The following is a 13,440-nucleotide window of genomic DNA, read 5'->3' as shown; positions in this document are numbered from 1 at the left end:
TCTGCTGTGGTGGGATTCAAACCCATGTCCCAGAGCAATACCCTGGGACTCTGTTACTAGTCCAGTGACATTACCCTTACACCACCACCACCCCTGCATGTACTTTAAGTGCTGCCACTTATGGTTCTCCATGAGGTTGGCCACTCTCTCTCTCTGGAGGAGGTCATGCGCTTTGCTGCTGCTCTTGGCCCGTTGATGGTGAGGGAGACGGTCTCCTTGCCTCAGTGTCTGCAATTGTGGGAGACACAAGAAGCAATCATGAGAACTAACCTTGCAGAGCAGAAGCCACTGCAGTGCTGAGGCTTCCCAATGCAACTCAGTGTTCCGTATACTGTCAGATAGGGTGGAGTGCAATGCACCCCCTTAATGAGCACATTGCCCTCTCTAATCACCATCTCCACCATGAGTGTCCATCTCACCATGGACAACATCCTCATGGTCCACAATCCTGTCTATTTCTATGGCTCCCTCCTCTATGGCTGTGATCACTTGAAGGTAGGGGACCCCTCTGCCTCTCCTGGGCACAGTGAGCCCATTTCTACCGCAAGGATAAAAGTGAATGAGATAAGGCACTGCTGTGGCCAATGCCAGATGCTCCTATTCATTAAAAGCTGCAAGTCCTCAGTAGCACTATGGCTCTGAACCATTCTGAAGGGTCAATAAGTGCCCTGGGCACGCACTCTTCCCATGTTCAGGAGCAGTAAGCGCCTTGAGGCTCTTCAACTGCAGTGTCTGCTGGACGCTAAATACCCAGAGGGTTGGAGGTAGCACTCACCAACTGCTCCCCACCAGGTTCGGGTTCAGGACTCAACTTCTGTTTCCCACCTCCAGAGGGAAAATCCTGCCTCTGTTTTCAAATCCCTCCACAGCCTCCTTCAAGACACTCCTTAAAACCTATCTCTTTAACCAAGCTTTTGGTCATCTGACCTAATTTCTTCTAATGTGGCTCGGTGTCATATTTTGTTTTATAATGCTCCTGTGAAGCATCTTGAGATATTTTATGATGTTAAAGGCGCTATACATAAGCACAAGTTGTTGTTCTGATGTTGATCTAGCTGGGATGAACGAGCTTAGCACAGGCCACGAGCTGGGTTTTCAGGCCCTGCCGGGCTGGGAACCAAGGCAGGCAGGCGCGAAACTTCGCACCACTGGCCTGCATGACAGTTCCCTGGTTCCATCCCACCCCCTGGGCCATTTCCCCAGATGCAGGATTGGGGAGGTGAGGTGCAGCAGTGGGTAGCCAATTGTCCCAATTAAAAGCCTTTTAAGGCCTGCGGACTGGGATTTTCTAGTGGGCCTCCAGGTTCCTGGAGGCAGAGGTGGGCAGTTTAGCTGCTTGGAGGCAGCTTCCCAGCAGCAGGCCAGAGGACCAGTGCTCCAGACTGGCTTAGATGGCCTCCCTATTGGCGTCAGCAGCTGCCCCAGGCCTCCCTTTAGAGGGGCTCCCCCTCCATAGTAGGGGGAAAAGCTATTTTTTATTTCAATTTTTAAAAGGTTGGAGAGAGGGCGCCTCCATTTTGAAGCACCCTTTTCCTGCTGCTGCTTTCAAGCTGGAAAGCCTCCTATCGGCCCTGCCAGACATCAAGCCCACCATCTGGCCATTAATTGGCCGCTTGGGGAAAATCACATTGAGTGACTGTTTCCCACACTGTGCAGGCTTCTGATCCACATTTGAGCCTAACGGAAGGGTTCAGAAACCTGCAGGGAAAATCCTGCCCCAGGAATCGGAGCTGGGAGGGTGGAATAGGAATCAGGAGGATGGTGATGGTATAACTGCCGAGTTTGACATTCCCCTCTCGAATACATTTACAAAGCAAGCATGCACGTAAAAAAACAGCACTTGCTGTGGAGTTATGCAATCTAATTGAGGTTATGGTTTATTAGTTCAGTACTATGCATGTCACATCTTCAGCGGCCAAGAAGAGCCCTGATTCTGTCTGACAGATCTCTGCGGAAGCGCAAAGTGCGATGCTGCCCTTGTGGTGCAGGGTAACAAACTGTGAGCTGCTCAACTATGGCTGTAAATTAAAGCAAATTGCTTCATCTGTCTGGCGTTGCTAATAATGTACCAGCTCTCAACAACCTATTGATCAGTAGTAATCTTCACATAAAATTTCAGTGACAGGGAAAACAGCCAGAGTCTGTCATGCTGAAAACATTTAGAAGGGGTATATGTTTATTTATTTACCAAACAGTTTTTTTTAACATAAAATAAACAAAATGTACTGGGGTTATTTGCTTGATATTAATCTTGGGAGTGAAGTATCCAGTTAAAGATTCTTTGTGTAACAGCAATAGACCCTCCTACATATTGAACCACCCAACTTTGTGATTAAAATTGGCTAATTATTTCCTGATGCCATCTGCCCTCCTTGTTCCTTTTCTCTACCTCCAACTACACACAATGAATGGATTATTGGTTCTGCAGATGCAACCTGCCTGTGATCAAAGCTGTCGTTAATCACCTTGATGAGTTCCATGGAGTCTGAGACAGAAATTGGCCCCCATACATACTCAGGTCTGGATTTCCAAGCTGCACAGAGAAGTTCTGGTCTGAATGCTATGGAGTTTTAACTCATTAAAGTATTTCAATGAATAATCCGCCTCCTCGGTTGGTCAGCTGACCCTCCACCCACTCATGTCCCGTCTCCGTTAAAACCCGAAACTAAATGGGTTCAAAGTGGGTTGGGGCAGTTTTGAGATTTTTTAAATCTTACCAGATCACACATTTTTGGCAGTTAAAATTATCCCCAAGATCCAAAGATAGGCATCGACATGTTGCACCAAGGACATTTGACAAAATTATTGACTCAGCCACGGACATGGGGACAATTAATCTGTATAAAAAGTGTATAGCCAATCGAATGCCATCAAAACACAGTCCGATTCAAAACACATTTCTCCCTATAAATAAAGTAGCTAAGCACACAAATATCAATGGAGAGCAGCATAGCTGTATCAGCTATTGTTACGACTGAGAATGGAGGAATGCGCTGTCTTTCTCTAGTTCCACTTCTCCACAACATATATTTTCCTCCACACAAGATCAGATGTCAGATTGTTCAACCATGCCCGTCTTAGAACCAAGACCAAAGTACGGAAAGTCCTCATCAGGGAACTCCTCTTTGCTGGTGGTGCTGCATTAACATTCCACACGGAAGAGTGTCTGCAGAGACTCATCGACGGGCTTGCGGCTGCCTGCAACGAATTTGGCTTAACCACCAGTTTCAAGAAAATGAACATCATAGGACAGGACGTCAGAAATGCTCCATCCATCAATATCGGCGACCATGCTCTGGAAGTTCAAGAGTTCACCTACCTAGGCTCAACCATCACCAGTAAACTGTCTCTCAATGCAGAAACCAACAAGCGCATGGGAAAGGCGTCTGCTGCTATGTCCAGACTGGCCAATAGAGTGCGGGAAAATGGCCCACTGACATGGAAGTGTTTCAAGCCTGTGTCCTCAGTACCTTGCTGTACGGCAGTGAGGCCTGGACAACGTATGTCAGCCAAGAGCAACATCTCAACGCATTCCATCTTCGCTGTCTCCGGGAAATCCTTGGCATCAGGTGGCAGGACCGTATCTCCAACACAGAAGTCCTCGAGGCAGCCAATATCCCCAGCATATACGCCCTACTGAGCCAGCGGTACTTGAGATGTCTTGGCCATGTGAGCCGCATGGAAGATGGCAGGATCCCCAAGGACGTATTATACAGTGAGCTTGTCACTGGTATCAGACCCACTGGCCGTCCATGTCTCCGCATTAAAGATGTTTGCAAATGTGACATGACGTCCTGCGACATTGACCACAAGTCGTGGAAGCCAGTTGCCAGCGATCGCCAGAGCTGGCGGACAGCTATAAAGGCGGGGCTGAAGAGAGGCGAGTTGAAGAGATTCAGCAGTTGGCAGGAAAAGAGACAGGAGTGTAAGGAGAGAGTCAACTGTGTAACAGCCCCGACAACCAACTTCACCTGCAGCGCCTGTGGAAGAGTCTGTCACTCTAGAATTGGTCTTTATAGCCACTCCAATCACTGCTGCACAAACCACTGGCCACCTCTAGGCACTTACCCATTGTCTCTCGAGACAAGGAGGCCAAAAAGGAAAAGGAAAGAACTTCTCCACAACATATATTTAAATGTTTACCCAGTTACCGATATGGCCAATTATACTCTATTTTTATTCAGCATAAAATTCACCAAACAGGTTTCTTTAATAAACAACAAAATTACTAATTTATTATGAATCAAGACTTATTCAGTAAAGGTGCAAAGCATTAATACACAGATTGAAATATGAAAGTTTCCTTCTAAATTAGCCCAACACACACACACACATACACACACACTCCGGTTAAAGAAAAAACAAATTTTCTCTGCAGAGATCTCTTTCCAAAAAAAACCCCCCCAAAAATTTTGGCCAAATACTTGTTAATTCGTGAAGGAAAAGGCGAAGATATGGAATGATATCAGTTTTTCCTTTATTTTTGGTGCCCATATACACGTAGACAGCCGCTGCTGGGATCTTTTGAAGCAGTTTTCTTCAGGCGACGTTGAGGATTAATCCGGCAGGCTTTCCAGGAGAAATGAAGCATCAGGGATTTCAGCTATCACACTGAATTCTCAGAGAGGTGGAGAATGGATGAACTCGTGTCTTTTCTCTTAGTAGGATGGCCCCAACTGACTCAAAACAATATCCAAAACGAAACCAACTCTTGACTGCCATTATTCTTGACACGTCATTTCTCTGTAAACAACTCCCCCTAGTCATCAAGGCTCTTTCTGTTCACTTAGCTGAACACAAGTGACTTCCAGTCAGTGTGTTTCGAAACCAAGTCCCAAAGTCCTTCCAGTGACCTTTTTGAGACAAGAAAACAAAGTCCAGCATCTATGTACTCTCTTCAGTCCTCCAAAGGAATCCATTACCATAATTTTCAAACACGAGTCCTCACAAAATATTAAAAATTGGAAGTACTTTCATAACAGTATGCAATGCCAATGTGAATTACTTTTGTTGACAGAATAGAGCTAGCTACATCATGCCACGGAGTGGTAGATGGACCTTATCCTCTGTGGATTCACACTGTCTCAAGAGTGCAAATTCATCCAATAAACCATGAAACTCAAGGACAGGATTGTTATTGTGGTCATTGAGGTGAGGCAGCAGAAAAATCAGCAATAGGAAGACGGACCATTTTTCACACTGCTGGTGTCACAAAACAACTTAACCTATGATGGTCTCTGTTTGTGCAACTTCTCCACCTGCTTGTTATATGTGTCTGAAGACAGGGCAGCCAACAAAAGGACAGTGATCTCCAAATCAGGAGAATTTTATAGGATGAAACATTAGTACTTCAGAAGAGTCATGTACAACAGTAAAGCAGTGTGGGATAGGAAAGGACAGAGAGATTAATGGTAGGTAGCCAAGACTAATCTTGACAGGCTGTTAAACCAGGTCCTCGATTCTAAAATTCAAAAACAACAGAATCTCTCATGGAAAAAATGTAATTTGCTCACCAAAGCTAGTGACGAAATTTGATAAACACAATTACAAATAAAGAGCGCCCTTCAGTTCCTCCAATAAAGCGATTCTCTTAAATTCACTTATGTCTATATCTCAGTATAACACTGTCGATTCCGATTCAGCTCTGATAAGATCATTATAAACAAAAAGCCTTTCTGCAAAACGTTGAGCAGTTGTTACTGCATGTATTATTCGGTTACAAAACGTTTAGTCACTATCTGTAAGATTGTACTCGAGACTAACCAATTTATGTCCAAACCAAATCTATTACCTGATAGCAAAGGTGCATTTTTATCATAATGCAATTATATGATAGAGACAACTTTCAAATTACATTGGCCACTGAGGTTAACTTCCCTCAAACTGGACAGTAAATATGCACATTGCAGTTACTGATCTTTGAAATACCTGAAGACAGGAGCGGCGGCTGGCGGACCTGGTTGGAAGCTGATCCGGAGCGGGAGCTGAAAAAGAGAGCGCGGGGCTTGAGGCCCTCACTTACATGGAGACCGGTGTGGCAGCTGGCTCTCTCTCTCAGCACGTGCTGAAACTCGAAAGAGAAAAAATAGATTTAGTGACATCACAGGAAATCTGAAAGGTGATTGGTTGGGTAAGTAACAACTGTTAGTGCATTTATATAGCTTAAAAAAAGGGGAACTTTTTTTTGAAAAAAACCTCAAGTGATAAGGTGAGTACTACTAAAGTGTTTTTTAAATTTAGTGTAATTTATTAAGGACTTCGATTGTAGTGGGTAGTGTTTGGAGTAGAACAAGGCCCCTAGTGTAATTAGTATTTTTTAATTAATGGAGTAACTAATTAATCTAAAGGTAAGTCATGGCAGGAGATCTCAGCCCCGTGATATGCCCCTCCTGCGCTATGTGGGCAATCAAGGACGCTTCCAATGTCCCTGACGACCATGTGTGCAGGAAGTGTATCCATCTACAGCTACTGGCTACCCGCATTACGGAGCTGGAGCTGCGGGTGGATTCACTGTGGAGCATCCGCGATGCTGAGGGCGTTGTGGATAGCACGTTTAGCGAGGTGGTCACACCGCAGGTAATGGCTGCACAGGCGGAAAAGGGATGGGTGACCACCAGGCGGAGAAGTAGGCGCAGGCAGGTAGTGCAGGAGTCCCCTGTGGCCATCCCACTCTCAAACAGATACATCACTTTGGATACTGTTGGGGGGGATGGCCTCCCAGGGGAAAGCAGGAGCACCACGAATGGCTCTGCTGCACAGCAGAGCAGGAAAAGGGGTAGAAGAGCTATAGTGATTGGGGATTCAATCATAAGGGGTACAGATAGGCGTTTCTGTGGCCATAAACATGACTCCAGGATGGTATGTTGCCTCCCTAGTGCTAGGGTCAAGGATGTCACGGAGCGGCTGCAGGGCATTCTGAAGGGGGAGGGGGAGCAGTCAGAGGTCGTGGTACACATTGGTACCAATGACATAGGTAGAAAGAGGTCCTGCAACAAGAATTTGGGGAGCTAGATAGCAGATTAAAAAGAAGGACCTCAAAGGTTGTAATCTCTGGATTATTCCCGGTGCCACGTGCCAGTGAGCATAGGAATAGGAGGACAGATCAGATGAATGCGTGGCTAAGGAAATGGTGCAGGAGGGAGGGCTTTAATTTCCTAGATGACAGGGTCTGTTTCTGGCAAAGGTGGGACCTGTACAAGTTGGACGGTTTGCACCTGAACCGGAATGGGACCAACATCCTTGCTGGAAGGTTTGCTCGTGGAGGGTTGGTGGGGAGGGGGGTGGGTGCGGGGGTGGTGGTGGTTTAAACTAATTTGGCAGGGGAATGGGACACAGAGTAGAAGTACAGAAGGGGGTGATGCACTGTCAAATAAAGAAGAGAAACTGAGTCTTTCTAGAAGGCAGAGCAAATATAGACCTGTTAAGGCACAAGTGAGAAATGCAAGGCTGGATTGCATTTATTTTAATGCAAGGAATCTTACTAATAAGGCAGATGAATTAAGGGCATTGATTAGCACATGGGATTATGATATTATTGCTATCACAGAGACATGGTTGAGGGAGGGGCAGGACTGGCAACTCAATATTCCAGGGTATAGAATCTTCTGGCGTGACAGGGGAGGGGATAAAAGAGGAGGTGGCATTGCACTGTTGATCAAGGAGTCAATTACTTCAGTAAGGATGAGTGATATCTTAGAAGGTTCCTCAAATGAGGCCATATGGGTAGAACGTAAAAACAAAAAGGGGGCAATCACTTGGCTGGGCTTGTACTACAGGCCCCCAAACAGTCAGGGAGAAATAGAGGAGCAGATATGTAGGCAAATCTCAGAGAGGTGTAAAAATAATAGGGTAATAATAGTAGGGGATTTCAATTTGCCTAATATCAACTGGGATAGTCTTAGTGCAAAAGGCTTAAAGGGAGCGGAATTCTTAAAATGCATACGGGAGAGCTTTTTGAGCCAGCACGTAGAAAGTCCTACAAGAGAAGGGGCAGTACTAGACCTAATCCAAGGGACTGAAGCTGGACAAGTGGTAGAAGTGTCAGTGAGGGGAGCATTTCGTGGATTTTAGAGATACAGCACTGAAACACGCCCTTCGGCCCACCGAGTCTGTGCCGACCATCAACCACCCACTTATACTAATCCTACACTAATCCCATATTCCTACCACATCCCCACCTGTCCCTATATTTTCCCTACCACCTACCTATACTAGGGGCAATTTCTAATGGCCAATTTACCTATCAACCTGCAAGTCTTTGGCATGTGGGAGGAAACCGGAGCACCCGGAGGAAACCCACGCAGACACAGGGAGAACTTGCAAACCCCACACAGGCAGTACCCGGAATTGAACCCGGGTCGCTGGAGCTGTGAGGCTGCGGTGCTAACCACTGCGCCACTGTGCCGCCCCTTAGTGACCATAACTCTGTAAGATTTAAGGTAGTTATGGAAAAGGACAAAGACGGGCCAGAAACAAAGGTACTGAATTAGGGGAAGGCCGATTTCAATCTGATAAAACAGGATCTGGTCAACGTGAACTGGGAGCAGCTACTTGTAGGAAAGTCTATATCAGACCAGTGGGAGTCATTCAAAGAGGAAATAGTGAGGGTTCAGAGCCAACATGTACCCATTAATGTAAAGGCTAGGACCAGCAAGTCCAGGGAACCCTGGATGTCGAGGGATATAGAGGATTGGATCAGAAAAAAAGGAGGCTTATGGCAGATTCGGAGTGCTGAAAACAGTGGAGGCATCAGAGGAGTATAGAAAGTGTAGGGGGGCACTTCAAAAAGTAATTAGGAGAGCGAAGAGGGGACATGAAAAAACATTGGTGGGCAAGATAAAGGAAAATCCTAAGGTGTTTTATCAGTATATTAAGGGCAAGAGGATAACCAGGGAAAGAGTAGGGCCCATTAGGGACCAAAGTGGCAATCTGTGTTTGGAGCTGGAAGACATAGGTGAGGTTTAAATGATTACTTTTCATCTGTGTTCACTATGGAGAAGGACGATGTAGGTGTAGAGATCAGGGAGGGGGATTGTGATATACTTGAGCATATTAACCTTGAAAGGGAGGAAGTATTAGATGTTTTAGTGGGCTTAAAAGTGGATAAGTCCCCAGGTCCAGATAAGATGTATCCCAGGCTGTTATGTGAGGCAAGGGAGGAGATAGCAGAGGCTCTGACACAAATTTTCAGATCCTTTCTGGCCATGGGAGAGGTGTCAGAGGACTGGAGGACAGTGAATGTGGTACCATTATTCAAGAAGGGCAGCAGGGATAGACTAGTTAATTACAGGCCGGTGAGTCTAACATCAGTGGTTGGGAAACTATTGGAAACAATTCTGAGGGACAGGATTAATCTCCACTTGGGGAGGCAGGGATTAATCAGGGATAGTCAGCATGGCTTTGTCAGGGGGAGATCGTGGCTAACTAACTTGATTGAATTTTTCGAGGAGGTGACCAGATGTGTAGATGAGGGTAAAGCAGTTGATGTAGTCTACATGGACTTCAGTAAGGCTTTTGATAAGGTCCCGCATGGGAGATTGGTTAAGAAGGTAAGAACCCATGGGAGCCAGGGCAATTTGGCAAATTGGATCCAAAATTGGCTTAGTGGCAGGAAACAGAGGGTAATGGTCGAGGGTTGTTTTTGCGAGTGGAAGCCTGTGACCAGTGGTGTACAACAGGGATAGGTGCTGGGACCCTTGCTGTTTGTAGTGTACATTAATGATTTAGACGTGAATATAGAAGGTATGCTCAATAAGTTCGCAGATGAAACGAAAATTGGTGGTGTTGTAAATAGTGGGGAGGAAAGCCTTAGATTACAGGACGATATAGATGGGCTGGCAAAATGGGCGGAGCAGTGGCAAATGAAATTTAATCCTGATAAGGGTGAGGTGGTGCATTTTAGGAGGACTAACAAGGCAAGGGAATATACACTGGATGGTAGAACCCTAGGAAGTACAGAAGGTCAGAGGGACCTTGGTGTACTTGTCCATAGATCACTGAAGGCAGCAGCACAGGTAAATAAGGTGGTTAGGAAGGCATATGGGGTACTTGCCTTTATTAGCCGAGGCATAGAATATAAGGGCAGGGAGGTTATGATGGAGCTGTATAAAACGCTAGTTAGGCCACAGCTGGAGTACTGTGTACAGTTCTGGGCACCACACTATCGGACGTATGTGATTGCACAGGAGAGGGTGCAGAGGAGATTCACCAGGATGTTGCCAGGGCTGGAGAATTTCAGCTATGAAGAGAGACTGAAAAGGCTGGGGGTCGTATTCCTTAGAGCAGAGAAGGCTGAGGGGGGACATGATTGAGGTATACAAAATTGTGAGGGGCATTGATAGGTTCGATAGGAAGAGACTTTTTCCCTTAGTGGAAGGATCAATAACCAGGGGGCATAGATTTAAGGTAAGGGGCAGGAGGTTTAGAGGGGATTTGAGGAAAAATGTTTTCATCGAGAGGGTGGTTGGAATCTGGAATGCACTGCCTGAAGAGGTGGTAGAGGCAGGAACCCTCACAACATTTAAAAAGTATTTAGATGAGCACTTGAAACGTCACAGCACACAAGGCTACGGGCCAAGTGCTGGAAAATGGGATTAGAATAGTTAGGTGCTTGATGGCCAGCACAGACATGATGGGCCGAAGGGCCTGTTTCTGTGCTATATAACTCTATGACTCTATGACATTCTTGTAAATTTGTCCTTTAATCCAATTCACAGCAAAAAAAAAATCAGTTAATGACTTTTTAATATGGTCATTAAAACATAATACATTTTTCCTATGTCTTCCATGACAGTTTTTCAAACGGAAATTGCAGCATAGATTTTGTTCAGGAATGATAGACAGTTCATCACAGATTAAGGCTTATTAAAGCTATTGGTTACATTTATTTACTAACTATTGTATATGGGTCAGCAGCATCCTGTTTTGCCAATATCACTCAGCCCCATTACAACATACTGTTGTATTCATGAGGAACTTACAGTGCTGACATCTGGAGATTCATTGGATTTTCTTGTCTGTTTTTCCCTCAATACAATTCTGGAACAATGCAGCGGAATTGTGACATTTATACAGAAGTAAAAGTCCAGCAACTTTCAACACGTCACTGAGCTTGTGTCCCAGGTGAAAGTAATGCATGCCAGTGCGCAGAAATTGAAACATTCCCTAATGACTTTTGCCATTTTAAAATGTGTTTACGTAACACAACCCTTTAAACTTGTGTTTTAACATAAGCTAGCTGCTAGGTTATTTCAAAACACAAGGTTAAAGGCTTGAAGCAGGGATATCCAACCTTTTCACGTGGGGGGGCCACATTACAATTTTTGTCTTATACAGGGGGCTGGTGTGACAATTACAGGAAGATAAAGGCATTAAAAATTTATCTTACTATTATTCAAAACAACATCAAATGTGTATCTTTGTCAAGAAGTTTTCAATGTGAAGACCAATTTATTGCTTTCTCATCACTATGTTGGACACTGATTTAGTGAGATGCCTGGATTTCTTTTGCTTGCACAAGTTTTCACTGTTACCCCGCACACTTGGTGTAGTGATACGGAATATTACGGATAGATGTCCATCTGGCAGGAGTGATCTTGATTGTGCTCTCTCCTTCCTCTCTCTCTCTCTCTCTCTCTCTCTCTCTGTCTGTCTCTCTCTCTGCTTGTGTGTGTCTCTCTCTTCCCCCCCTCTGTGTTACCCTTTCTGTCTCCCCCCTCTGAGTCCCTCTCTCTCTGCTCCCATTCCTCGCCCCTTCTCTCCCTCTCTCTGCCCCTCGCTCCCGCTCCCCTCTCTCTCTACCCTCTCTCTCCTTCTCTGTCCCCTTTCTCTCTCTGTCCCCACATGAGTTTCAGTCCGCACCTCCCTCTCTTTGTCTCTCTCCGCCCCCCTCTCTCTCAGTCTCTCTGTCCCTCCTCTCTCTCTCTCTTTCCACCCCCAATCTCCCTCTCTCTGTCTCTCTCTGCACCACCCCATCTCTCTGTCCCCTCTCGTTCTCTCTCTCTCAGTACAGTAGCATTAGTTTAGTTTAGTTTAGAGATACAGCACTGAAACAGGCCCTTCAGCCCACCGAGTCTGTGCCGACTATCAACCACCCATTTATACTAATCCTACACTAATCCCATATTCCTACCACATCCCCACCTGTCCCTATATTTCCCTACCACCTACCTATACTGGTGACAATTTATAATGGCCAATTTACCTATCAACCTGCAAGTCTTTTGGCTTGTGGGAGGAAACCGGAGCACCCAGAGAAAACCCACGCAAACACAGGAAGAACTTGCAAACTCCCGTACCCAGAATTGAACCTGGGTCGCTGGAGCTGTGAGGCTACGGTGCTAACCACTGCGCCACTGTGCCGCCTAAGCATTGTAGTTGGTCGGTTTTTAAAAAAAAATTCACAGCCATCAGTTTCACGGCTGATAGGTGCTTGGAGCAGGAACAGCATTTCCAAACTCCAGACAAGTTCATGGTTTTCCAGCAGGTACTCATTTATTTTTAAAGCCTGCAGAAAACCCCAAACTTGTCCAGAGTTCGGAAGCGCTGTTTCTACTCAAAGCACCTGTCAGCTGTGAAACTGACGGCTGCAATTTTTTTAAAGCCGACCAGGGGAAAGAAGAAGTAAATGGGAAATTTCTCATCCCTGAAATTACCAGACATGGACTTCAAGATCTTTTACCACGGACACTGGTGTCCTTGTACGGACTCTGCTGACCCCTGCCAAGGTCTCAGAGACAAAGAAACATGTTTCCCCAATGAGTTGGTTGGTTAAGGCGAGTTCTGTGTGGAATTGAGCTGTTCAGAACAGGAGAAGCCCAGATTTGATTCCCACCCGGTGTTGAATCAGCTGATTTCTGTTACAATTTGTGTCACTATAATGCTAAAGAAGGGCGAGAAAATATCAGAGTTCTCACTCCTGATTGCTATCAAAGGTTTCCTGCTGGCAAGTGCCTTGTGCAGGGGCTTTGGGTGAGAACAAGTTTAAGCTGGGCTGTTGTAGTTGAATAAGTGTCAGCACTCATTGACTGTTAAACACATAGGTGAGGTACCACAGTAAAGCTAGTGCAGCCATATAATTGAACAATCACAGGACAACCATCTCTTGACAATTGCTATTTCTTTTTCAGTGAGTTGTTTTCACTTTCGGGTTCTTGTCCATGAGGTTTTTTCGAGTCTGGATGCTTCAGAAGGGAGTATTGGTGCTTCCTCTGTTGAGCAGGTTTCTCTCAAGCCAGAGGCTGAGTGACTCCTTCAATCTTTTCCTTTAGGAGTGGAGGGGAATTTTTTTTTAATATTCATTCATGGATATGGGCATTTCTGGTAGGTCAGCATTTGTTGCCCATCCCTAATTTCCCTTAAAAGGTGTTGGTGCGCCGCCTTCTTGAATCATGACAGTCTATGTGTTGTTGGTTCACCAACAGTGCTGTTATAGGGAGGGAA

The 13,440-nt window shown here is 45.5% G+C and overlaps 1 protein-coding gene across 1 annotated transcript in view; it reads left to right on the top strand.

Annotated features, from left to right (window-relative positions):
- Nucleotides 1-13,440, top strand: part of clrn1 (clarin 1) — a 37,637-nt gene that overhangs the window by 18,324 nt on the left and 5,873 nt on the right. The window lies entirely within an intron of this gene.

The sequence above is a fragment of the Heterodontus francisci genome, chromosome 11 (genome assembly GCF_036365525.1).
Source record: "Heterodontus francisci isolate sHetFra1 chromosome 11, sHetFra1.hap1, whole genome shotgun sequence".
Taxonomy (NCBI): Eukaryota; Metazoa; Chordata; class Chondrichthyes; order Heterodontiformes; family Heterodontidae; genus Heterodontus; species Heterodontus francisci.
The sequence above is the reverse complement of the archived record's forward strand: the minus strand, read 5'-3'. Positions and strand labels throughout refer to the sequence as shown.